Source organism: Hippoglossus hippoglossus, chromosome 12, assembly GCF_009819705.1.
Source record: "Hippoglossus hippoglossus isolate fHipHip1 chromosome 12, fHipHip1.pri, whole genome shotgun sequence".
Taxonomy (NCBI): domain Eukaryota; kingdom Metazoa; phylum Chordata; class Actinopteri; order Pleuronectiformes; family Pleuronectidae; genus Hippoglossus; species Hippoglossus hippoglossus.
In genome coordinates this window covers 19,808,755-19,820,381 of record NC_047162.1, presented here as the reverse complement: position 1 = coordinate 19,820,381, position 11,627 = coordinate 19,808,755, and the positions used below count along the sequence as shown (strand labels likewise).

At 45.4% G+C, this 11,627-nt stretch overlaps 1 pseudogene; it reads left to right on the top strand.

Annotated features, from left to right (window-relative positions):
• Nucleotides 1–10,743, top strand: part of LOC117771394 — a 30,772-nt pseudogene extending 20,029 nt beyond the window's left edge.
• The last annotated feature ends 884 nt before the right edge of the window (nt 10,744–11,627 follow it).

Genomic DNA, 11,627 nt, shown 5'->3' with positions numbered 1-11,627 from the left:
CGTTCTTCATCTGTTTTTTCCATCCAACTCATCGAACTGGTTCTCTGCTGCTTCTCAGATCGACGGACACGTCCGGACGCACACACACACGTCCAGGTGACACACACACGCATGTCTAAGTCAATGTGTCGTGTTAAATATGTTAAACTATGTGGTTAGTTAAATCGATAGTTAATAGATAGTTAATAGATAGTTAATAGATAGTTAATAGATAGTTGGTTAAATCTGACTGTAAACCTTCTCTCGTTAGAACCAATGTCCAGAGGATGACGCCATCGTTTCTTTCAAAGTTTTTCTTCTTCTGGATCAGCAGGTACGAACATCATCACTCAACCTTAACCTCTAAAACCCCTTAACCCTTAACCCTTAACTTAACCCTCAACTCAACCCAATTCAACTAACTTCCCCCTCAGAACTCTTCTACGTCTTAAACCCCAAACTAACCCACAACACTCGTCACTTTTATTTTATTTTCATGACTTCAAGCTGAAAATCAAAGTAAGAATTTTAAAATATTATCTACTAATAATTCTTCAATAACAGTGTTGTCATGTTTTGTCTTTCTGTCAGTTTGCTGGTCCAGGGTTACCAGCGCCCCCTGCAGGCTGCAGATCTGTGGCCACTGCGAGAACAGGACTCATCAATAAGGATCATGACAGACTTGGAGAAGTTCTGGACTCAGAACAGGAAACAGCTGCAGTACGAACTTTCACGCTGAGTATTTAAAGTACATTTTAATCATTTTAGTGATGTCACAGTGATGTCACAGTGATGTCACAGACCTGAGGCTGATTCCTTGGTGATAAAACTTGAAGCTTCTTTGTGACGTTTCCAAATTGAAGCCTGGATGGCTTCTGGAAAACTTTTACTTTGAAATAGATGTTGGAACAGGAAATGGAAGAATATTAGATATGTTGTCAGCGGCCTGAAGGTGGCGCCACTGCAGCTGTTGAGCTGCTTTTTACTGTCCTCTACTGTCCTTTATCGCCGTCACATTTTGATTTGTTCTGCAGAGAAGAACCTGGAGCTTCTGGTCCATTCTGGTCCCGGTTGGTTGGTTTTACTGGACCAACAGAAAAAACTCACCTGTTGAAGGAGAAGAGGAAGGGGCGGAGCTACAGCCTCTTCCTCATACGTGCTCTGGGGCGGAGCTTTGGGCCTTACTTCCTGTGTGGTACACTATGTCTCCTCCTCCATGACGCCTTCATGTTCGCCGTGCCACAGGTGCTCAGGTGAGTCCGAGAGGTGACGTCATTCAGGTGAGTCAGGACGCCTTCAGTCTAATGTGGTGTTGACATGGTGAGAAACAGCAACACCTGCTGGTCAGTTTAGCTGCAGTCACATCGAACAACGTGATCAAAGAGAAATAATGACGAGTTACGATCAACTGTAAACAACACGTTAGTTTTAATCTGATGATAACACGTGATGAGGATGAGGATGGTGTTGTTTATAGTTGGTGTTGTTGACTTTTTTATATTGTTTATTGTTGTTTATAGTTGCCTGCTGATCTTCATGCGGGACAGAGACGCGGAGACGTGGAAAGGTTTCCTGTTTGCGTCGCTGCTCTTCCTGTTGTCGTGTCTTCAGTCCGTCCTCCATCATCAGTACATGATTCACTGCTTCACCGTCGGAATGAGACTGAAAACGAGCGTGATCGCACTCGTCTACAGGAAGGTAAGACAGGTGAAGACAGACAGACAGACAGGTAACAGACCGACAGACAGACAGGTAAGAGACCAACAGACAGGCGAAGACAGACAGACAGACAGGTACAGACAGACAGACAGACAGACAGACAGACAGGTAAGAGACAGACAGACAGACAGGTAAGAGACAGACAGACAGGTGAAGACAGACAGACAGACAGGTAAGAGACAGACAGACAGGTGAAGACAGACAGACAGACAGGTTAAGAGACAGACAGACAGGCGAAGACAGACAGACAGACAGGTAAGAGACAGACAGACAGGCGAAGACAGACAGACAGACAGACAGGTAAGAGACAGACAGGACAGGTGAAGACAGACAGACAGACAGGTAAGAGACAGACAGACAGGCGAATACAGACAGACAGACAGTACAGGTAAGATACAGACAGTACTAGGTGAAGACAGACAGACAGACAGGTAAGAGACAGACAGACAGGTGAAGACAGACAGACAGACAGGTAAGAGACAGACAGACAGGCGAAGACAGACAGACAGGTAAGAGACAGACAGACAGACAGGTAAGAGACAGACAGACAGGTGAAGACAGACAGACAGACAGGTAAGAGACAGACAGACAGGTGAAGACAGACAGACCAGACAGGTAAGAGACAGACAGACAGGCGAAGACAGACAGACAGCGACAGGTAAGAGACAGACAGACAGGCGGAAGACAGACAGACAGACAGACAGGTAAGAGACAGACAGACAGGTGAAGACAGACAGACAGACAGACAGGTGAAGACAGACAGACAGACAGACAGGTAAGAGACAGACAGACAGGCGAATACAGACAGACAGACAGACAGGTAAGAGACAGACAGACAGGCGAAGACAGACAGACAGACAGGTAACAGACAGACAGACAGACAGACAGACAGACAGGTAAGAGACAGACAGACAGACAGGTAAGAGACAGACAGACAGGTGAAGACAGACAGACAGACAGGTAAGAGACAGACAGACAGGTGAAGACAGACAGACAGACAGGTAAGAGACAGACAGACAGGCGAAGACAGACAGACAGACAGGTAAGAGACAGACAGACAGGCGAAGACAGACAGACAGACAGACAGGTAAGAGACAGACAGACAGGTGAAGACAGACAGACAGACAGGTAAGAGACAGACAGACAGGCGAATACAGACAGACAGACAGACAGGTAAGAGACAGACAGACAGGTGAAGACAGACAGACAGACAGGTAAGAGACAGGACAGACAGGTGAAGACAGACAGACAGACAGGTAAGAGACAGACAGACAGGTGAATAGAGACAGACAGACAGGTAAGAGACAGACAGACAGACAGGTAAGAGACAGACAGACAGGTGAAGACAGACAGACAGACAGGTAAGAGACAGACAGACAGGTGAAGACAGACAGACAGACAGGTAAGAGACAGACAGACAGGCGAAGACAGACAGACAGACAGGTAAGAGACAGACAGACAGGCGAAGACAGACAGACAGACAGACAGGTAAGAGACAGACAGACAGGTGAAGACAGACAGACAGACAGGTAAGAGACAGACAGACAGGTGAAGACAGACAGACAGACAGGTAAGAGACGAAGACAGAACAGGCGAATACAGACAGACAGACAGACAGGTAAGAGACAGACAGACAGGTGAAGACAGACAGACAGACAGGTAAGAGACGGACAGACAGGCGAAGACAGACAGACAGACAGGTAGGAGACAGACACACATAGACCCTAACCCCAAACTACAATTGAATTTATCTTACTTAGTTTCTTATAAATTACTCGTTCTCTGTTTACTTTTAATTTTAATTTGTTCGCATTAAAACTGTTATTTTGAAAACACAAATGAGATGCGATGAGTAAAGTTGTTACTAAAGTTTTGTTCTTTGAATTCTTCAGAGTCTGGTGATGAGCAGCGCTGCTCGGAGACGAGTCACTTTGGGAGAAATTATTAATCTGGTTTCCGTCGACGCTCAGAAGCTGATGGACGTTGTCGTTATTTCAACAGTGGTCTGGATCGCACCATCGAAATCGCACTGTGCTTCTACTTCCTGTGGCAGGTAAACGTAAACACAAACATCATAAACACACAACATCATAAACACAACATCATAAACACACATAACACAAACATCATAAATATAAAAACATAAACATTATAAATTTGAAGACAAACACATCTTGACAACAAACATATAAAGGTAAACACATCATTATCATTGATTGATTGATTGATTGATTGATTGATTGATTCACTGATTGACTGATTGATTGATTGATTGATTGATTGATTGATTGACAGCTGCTCGGTCCTCCGGCTCTCGCTGGGATCACTGCCGTCATCCTGATTTTTCCTCTTAACGGAGTTTTGGCTAAAATGAGAAGCAAACTTCAGGTGAGAAAACCTTTTCCTCTTCAGATCAAATGTTTGTGATTGTTTTGTAGTTTTATTCTCTGATCCTCGTCCGTCAGGAGCTTCAGATGAAGTTCATGGACGGTCGGATCAAACTGATGAGTGAGATCCTGAGCGGCGTCAAGATCCTCAAGTTCTATTCGTGGGAGGAAGCGTTCCTGCGTCGAGTCGGCGTCCTGAGAGACGGGGAACTCAACGCCCTGAAGAAATCTCAGATCCTCTACTCCGTCTCTCTGGCTTCGTTCAACTCCTCCTCCTTCCTGGTGCGTCGCACATCTGCCTGAACATCTGCTCCCACATCTGTGTCCAGTGAAACTTTTTATCCACTGAGTTGGTCACTGTCTAATTCTCCCCCCCCCCCCAGATCGCTCTCTCTGTGTTTGGCGTCTACCTTTTTGTTCGATGAGCGAAACGTTCTTGATGCTCAGAAGATCTTTGTTTCTGTCGCACTCATCAACATCCTGTAAAAGTCCTCTGAGTCACTTCCCTTCGCCATGAACACGAACCATGCAGGTCAGAGAGTCTTTGTCTCTTTGAATCTTTGTATCCGTGTCATAATTAAAATGCTGAGCCATGATAAATCGTAAACATCAAACAAAAACCTTCTATTAAATGATTAAAAGATGAATAATACTTCCTGTGTTTTAATCAGAGCCGTCATCTCGCTGCGACGTCTGACAGACTTCCTGTGTCTCCGATGAACTTCGACCTGACGACGTGGAAAGACTTCATCACAGCTCAGTGCGACACAACTCACCTGTGTCGAGTACGACTACGTTTTATCGAATGTGACGCCATGAGTGAAGCCAAAACATCGCCCCCTGGTGGTGATGTTGAAATAACTTATTTCTAAAGATGGTGTCTGACATTTAAGGCAAGGATTGAAAACAATCTTCTTTCCAACGATTGCATTGAAATCATATTTATGTTTTTGTTTATTCATTTGTGTTTTTGATGTGTCAGTGGTTCCACATTTTCCTTCTCAGACGGTGACGCTGTCGTGATCGAGGGCGGCTGCTTCTCCTGGTCCCCTGAGGATTCTCCGTGTCTGCAGAGGATCGACGTGAAGGTGAAGTCGGGTTCTCTCGTCGCTGTGGTCGGTCACGTCGGCTCGGGGAAGTCGTCTCTTCTGTCGGCCATGTTGGGAGAGATGGAGAGGAGGCGTGGCTTCGTCTCCATCAAGGTGACTTAAAAGAACGTGTTTTATTATTTTCTAATTCTTACTTTCTTCGTGATTAACGTGTTACTGTGTGTCTCTCTGTGTGTGTGTGTGTATCTGTGTGTTTGTGTATCTGTGTGTGTCCAGGGTTCTGTGGGTTATGTTCCTCAGCAGTCTTGGGTCCAGAATGCGTCAGTGAAGGAAAACATTTTGTTTGGTGGAGAGAGGAAGGAGAGCTGGTATCATCGTGTGCTGGACGCCTGCGCTCTGCTGCCGGACCTCGACCTGCTTCCTGCCGGAGACGCCACCGAGATCGGAGAGAAGGTACCGTCACCATCTTCAACCCCACCCAACCCCACCTGCTGATGATGCGTTCAGGAGCACAGTGTATTGATGATGCATTTGTCCGGTAGCTTACTGACGATGCGTTCACTGACCGCAGGGTTTGAACCTGTCTGGAGGTCAGAAGCAGAGGGTGAGTCTGGCTCGAGCCGTCTACAGGAGGTCAGACGTTTACCTGTTGGACGACCCGCTGTCGGCCGTTGATGCTCACGTGGGACAACACATCTTTGATCGAGTTATTGGACCCAGAGGGATTCTTAAAGACAAGGTGAGACGTGGACCTGTTGTCCAACCAATCATCAACCTGCGGAGGGTCATGTGGGTTCTCTTTAATCTGTATGTAGCTGTTTATAACTTTGTCTTATTACTAAAAACACAAAACTTTTTCAGACCGATATTTCCCATCATTCTTTGCTCCATTGTCCTTCAAAGAAAGTTGTAAAAAACAAAAAGAATCATATTTCTTATTCGTCGTTCATTCTTTTTGTTCAGAAAGTGTTTGTTCAGAAAAACATCGATCCTGAAACATGTATACGTCTTGTTTTTAAGACTCGGGTTCTGGTGACTCACGGCCTCAGTTTCCTGTCCAAAGCCGACCTGGTCCTGGTGATGGACGACGGTCGTATCTCTGAGTCGGGTTCCTACTCGGAGCTGATGGACAGAAAAGGGACCTTCGCCAAATTAATCCAAACCTTCAGTGGAAAGCACAGCCGAGAAAGAACCACACTCCACGAGAAGAGTAAGAACAATGACGTGGACACAACTAACCAGAGGAACACAACTAACCACAGGAACACAACTAACCACTGTTTGTAAAGTTTCAGAAGGTTTGTCTGTAGAACTTCTGAGAAACTCAAAGGCAAAGTTGGCTACTTTCTCATTATGGCGCTCATTACTTGCTTGTGTGTGTGTGTGTGTGTGTGTGTGTGTGTGTGTGTGTGTGTGTGTGTGTGTGTGTGTGTGTGTGTGTGTGTGTGTAGGCAGCAGGAAGTCAGTGTCTCGTCTCAGTCTCATTGATTTTTCCATCGATCTTTCTCAGGAGCAGCTGATCAGGTAAAAACTGGGCTTTTATGTGAATAAACAATAATATTTGTATTTATTAAACATAATGTGCCGTATGTGTATGTGTATGTGTGTTTCTCTGTGTGTTTTTCTGTGTGTGTGTGTGTGTGTGTGTGTGTGTGTGTGTGTGTGTGTGTGTGTGTGTGTGTTGCAGCTGTGATATGAGCAGCGCCAGTCTTCAGGTGATGGACGATGTTGAGCTGGATGTTGAAGAAGCTGGAAAACTAACGAAGGCTGATAAAGTTCACACAGGGAGAGTGAGTCGCTCTCATGTCTTTATTTGTGTCATAATTATAGTTTCTGTTTGAATCGTTAACTTTACGTGGATTAACATGAAAAGACTGAAATAGAATAAAATAATTTCCCCTAAGATTCACTGATCAATCAATCAATCACAGATGAATTGATGAAATATGATGTTTTTATTGTGTTGTCAGGTGAAGCTGCAGATGTACAGAGAGTACTTCAGGACCATCGGCTTGACCTTCATCATGACCATCATCTTCCTCTGTGCCTTCCAACAGGCCGCGTCGCTGGCCTACAGCTATTGGCTGAGCCTTTGGGCCGATGAGACGCCCGTCAACGGAACCCAGAGCGACCACGAGCTGAAACTCAGCGTGTTCGCAGCACTCGGCTTCACTCAGGGTGAGACACAGTCCAGACGTGTTGTATGTGTGACTCCGTTTGAACTCGTATCAGACGTCATATCTGACTCTAACTTACTCTAACTTACTCTAACCTAACCCTTACCCAACCCAACCCTAGACTAAACCTTTAGAACCCTACGACGAAATCCGTCTTCCGTCTCATGACCACTTATTTCTCTGTGTTTCAGCAATGGCCATGTTTGGGACGACGCTCGCCATCTCTCTGGGCGGGATCGTAGCGTCACGCCACCTTCATGCTGACCTTCTCCACAGCGTGCTGCACTCGCCCATGTCCTTCTTCGAGGTGACGCCCAGCGGAAACCTCCTGAACCGCTTCTCTAAAGAGATTGACGCCATCGACTGCATGATTCCTGACGGGCTGAAGATGATGCTGGGTTACCTGTTCAAGCTGCTGGAGATCTGCATCATCGTGTTGTTGGCCACGCCCTTCGCAGGGCTGGTGCTCCTCCCCCTCGCCTGCGTCTACGTCTTCATACAGGTGAAGGTGTTTCTTGAACGATGTCGTCCCTGAGCTGAAGTCTCGTGATAGATAGTTTTCTCTGTTGTTTGTCTCCAGAGTTTCTACGTGGCGTCGTCGTGTCAGCTGCGGCGACTGGAGGCGGTGAGCCGCTCGCCGGTTTACAGCCACTTCAACGAGACGGTGCAAGGAGCCGCCGTCATCCGAGCGTTTGGCGAACAACAGCGATTTGTCCTGCAGGCGCATCGTCGCATCGACAACAACCAGGAAGCTTATTTTCCTCGATTTGTCGCCACCAGGTTCATTCAAACTATAAAATGATTCAAATTAAGTGTCGATCTGAATCTTTTCATCTTTAGATAAAACATATGATTTTTAACGTTATTATAAAGATTTTATGATGTTTTGATATTCAGATAATATTATATAACACCTGGTGCAGGTGGCTGGCGGTGAACCTGGAGTTTTTGGGAAACGTGCTGGTTTTGGCGGCGGCCATCTTGTGTGTTCAAGGTCGGGATAAACTCAGTCCGGGAATCGTGGGTTTGGCTGTGACACATTCTCTCCAGGTGAAAACTGTTGTTCATTAAATCAACTAAATTCTTATAAATAAAACTTTTCAAAAATAACAGAAAACAAACCAGCAGTGTCGCTGTTTCCATGGCAACAAAAAATGCAACTTTTCATTATAGAAACGTGGAGACTGACTCAGAGCAGGTTGTTATTTCTCTAAACCAGTTAACTGGTTAGTTAGTTTAGGGTCTCGACCGAAAATTTAAAGTGCTTAAGATAAAGTATGTTGTGATTTTTAAGCTGAGAGATGAAATCTAACGTGTTAAATGTAACACAAACAAATAAAGTTTCAGATTGAATCAGTTGTGGTTTTGCAGGTGACGGGAATCCTGAGCTGGATCGTTCGATCGTGGACGGACGTGGAAACAACATCGTGTCTGTGGAGCGAGTGAAAGAATACGACAACACACCCAAAGAGGTTCGCTGCTCCACAACCCCCCCATAGATAGATTCATATATATATAATATACCTTTATATAATATGTTTATACTGTATATATTCAAGTGTAATCTGTGGTTTACACTCCTAATATCTCTGAGACTGTGTCACAGATCGTACGTATCCTTACTTCACTTCATTAGTTATTTATCTCTTCTGTTCTTCTTCACATACTTTGATAAATGAAGTTTGTTTTACTGAGATCGAAGTGAAAATGAATTTTTCTTTTATTTATTGTTTGTGATGTGAACTGATGAATGTTGTTAAACTGTGATAATGCAGCTGTGGCTCTTCATGACCTCACGTCTTATGTCTTACTGTTATGTGACGTGTCCTCAGGCGGCCTGGACCCTGGAGGACAGTCTGCTGCCGGCGGCGTGGCCGACCACCGGAACCATCCAGTTTGAGGATTATGGACTTAAGTACCGGAAAGATCTGGACTGGGCCTTAAAGAACATTTCCATCAACATCCAGAACAGAGAGAAGGTCAGTAAAGAAAAGTCTGTAAAATACGTGTCAGAAACAAACCCAGTGAAATACTTTCACTACTTTAATACTGTTTTTGATTTGTCAGGTCGGGATCGTTGGAAGAACGGGAGCCGGGAAATCGTCTCTGGCTCTGGGAATCTTCAGGATTCTGGAGGCGGCGAGCGGACGAATCGTTATCGATGGAATCAACGTCGCTCATATCGGCCTCCATGACCTCAGATCCAGAATCACCATCATCCCTCAGGTCACAGCTCCACACTCTGCAGCTCCACTAGTTAGAAGGCCTACATGACCTGACCACACTAATAAAGCTTTGATTGACCGGGGCCTTTTGTTCACAGGACCCTGTGTTGTTTTCTGGGTCTCTGAGGATGAACCTCGACCCGTTTGACTCCTGTTCAGAAGAAGATCTGTGGAAAGCTCTGGAACTCGCTCATCTCCGCAGCTTCGTGTCTGAACTGCCTCAGAAACTGGAGCATCAGTGTAGTGAAGGAGGAGAGAACTTTAGGTGAACCCCCCACGACACACTGATGAACACCTGAAACCCTACCCCAACACCAGGGGCGATGTTAACTGTATTTGCATTACTAACACTGAAAGTATCTCAATTCAAGGAACACACAACGTTGTCAGGTATTTTGTTAGATGACGACAGGTGATGACCATTAGGCCGAAGAAGCTGATTGGCTGAGAGATCCTGATGCTTTCAGATTAGAAATATTGATCCTGAAACGTTTCCTTGAAGATGTGTAAGAAAGCAGAGGTCAGAGGTCAGAGGTCACTGAGCTCTGGTGTGTTTCAGTCTCGGCCAGCGGCAGCTCCTGTGTTTGGCCCGAGCTCTGCTCAGGAAAACCAGGATCCTGGTTCTGGATGAAGCGACGGCTGCTGTCGACCTGAGGACGGATCAGCTGATCCAGTCCACCATCCGGAGTCAGTTTGATGACTGCACAGTTCTAACCATCGCCCACCGCCTCAACACCATCATGGACTACACAAGGTAACACAACCCGACACAGGATACCTCACTAGCTTCATTCTACACACGTTTTCAGACGTGGACTCTGGAGAACAGGGTCCAGACTTTCTCCAGAGTTCATCCTTCACACACGAACACAGAAATGTCCGAGGCAGATGTCACGTATCAATCCAGCTGTGGCCATCGTGTGTTTTTGTTTACGTCACATGGTCGTGTCTCCTGTCGTCTGTCCTCAGGGTCATTGTGATGGACAGAGGTTCCATTGCAGAGATGGACTCTCCCGCTCAGCTCGTGCACCTTCAGGGTCTTTTCTATAAGATGTGTGTGGAGGCTGGTTTGGTTTGAGATGAACCTTTGAAGAAGAACTTCTGATCTTCCTTCCTCCTCCTGTGTGGGAGGAAGAGCACCAGTCAAACACTGCACCTGCTTGTCTGTGAGTTTGTTAATACAAAGTCAATTCAAGACAAAGCTGGATTCATGTTGGAGTTAGGGTTGGGGGGGGGGGGTTAGGGTTAACCCCCTAACACATTATCGTTTTTTAATGTGTTTCAAATTAACTTTAATAAAAATGTAATCAAATAAAATGTTTTAAATGAAATAAAGTGAAATATAAAACAGATAAAAGTAAAATGAATAAGTGTTAAAAGCCTGAATCGTTTCCAGGTCTGTGTTTCTTCCTGTTTTTGTGGTGCTGTGTGATGAGGAGTGAAGAACACGACTCAGAGCACAGGGAGACGTGGAAACGTTGGATAAAACGATTTAGCGTCATTGACTTTGCAGTTAATCCGTTTAAATCTCCTGCTGCTCCTCCTCCTGCTGCTCCTCCTCCGCTCCTCTGTCTCCACCTGCAGCTCCTTCAACCTCCTCCAATCCCTTTAACCTCTGCAGGAGATTCACACACAGAAATCCAGGAGCATAAAGACGTCGAGATCTTTTCTTCATCAGCTCGGGACGGAGCAGCAGGAGATGGTTCAGGATCTCTGTGTCCAATCAGAACAGCAGAATTACACCAGTTGTTAGCCTGTGGACAAAAATAACAAAGGAGAGATTAACGTCTGATTAGTTTGGGATTAAAAGAAGAATAAATCCCTCTGCCGCTCAACAAAAGACCTGATATCATCCACTTGTTACACAGTTACGCAGCTTTAGCTTTGTTTGAGCCAGAGATTAAACCCGAACTGAAACTGGTTCTTTACTAAGAGAAACAGTTCAGAGGAATGTTTGTTGCTGAACTTCATTAAAAACAAGTTGAGTTCGAGCTCTTTGTCGCAGTTCAGACGTTCTTTAGTAGTTTGCAGCTTTTGGTTTCCTGTGTTCAGAGTTTTAACATCACTGGTTCCAGGAACCTGAAAAGATTA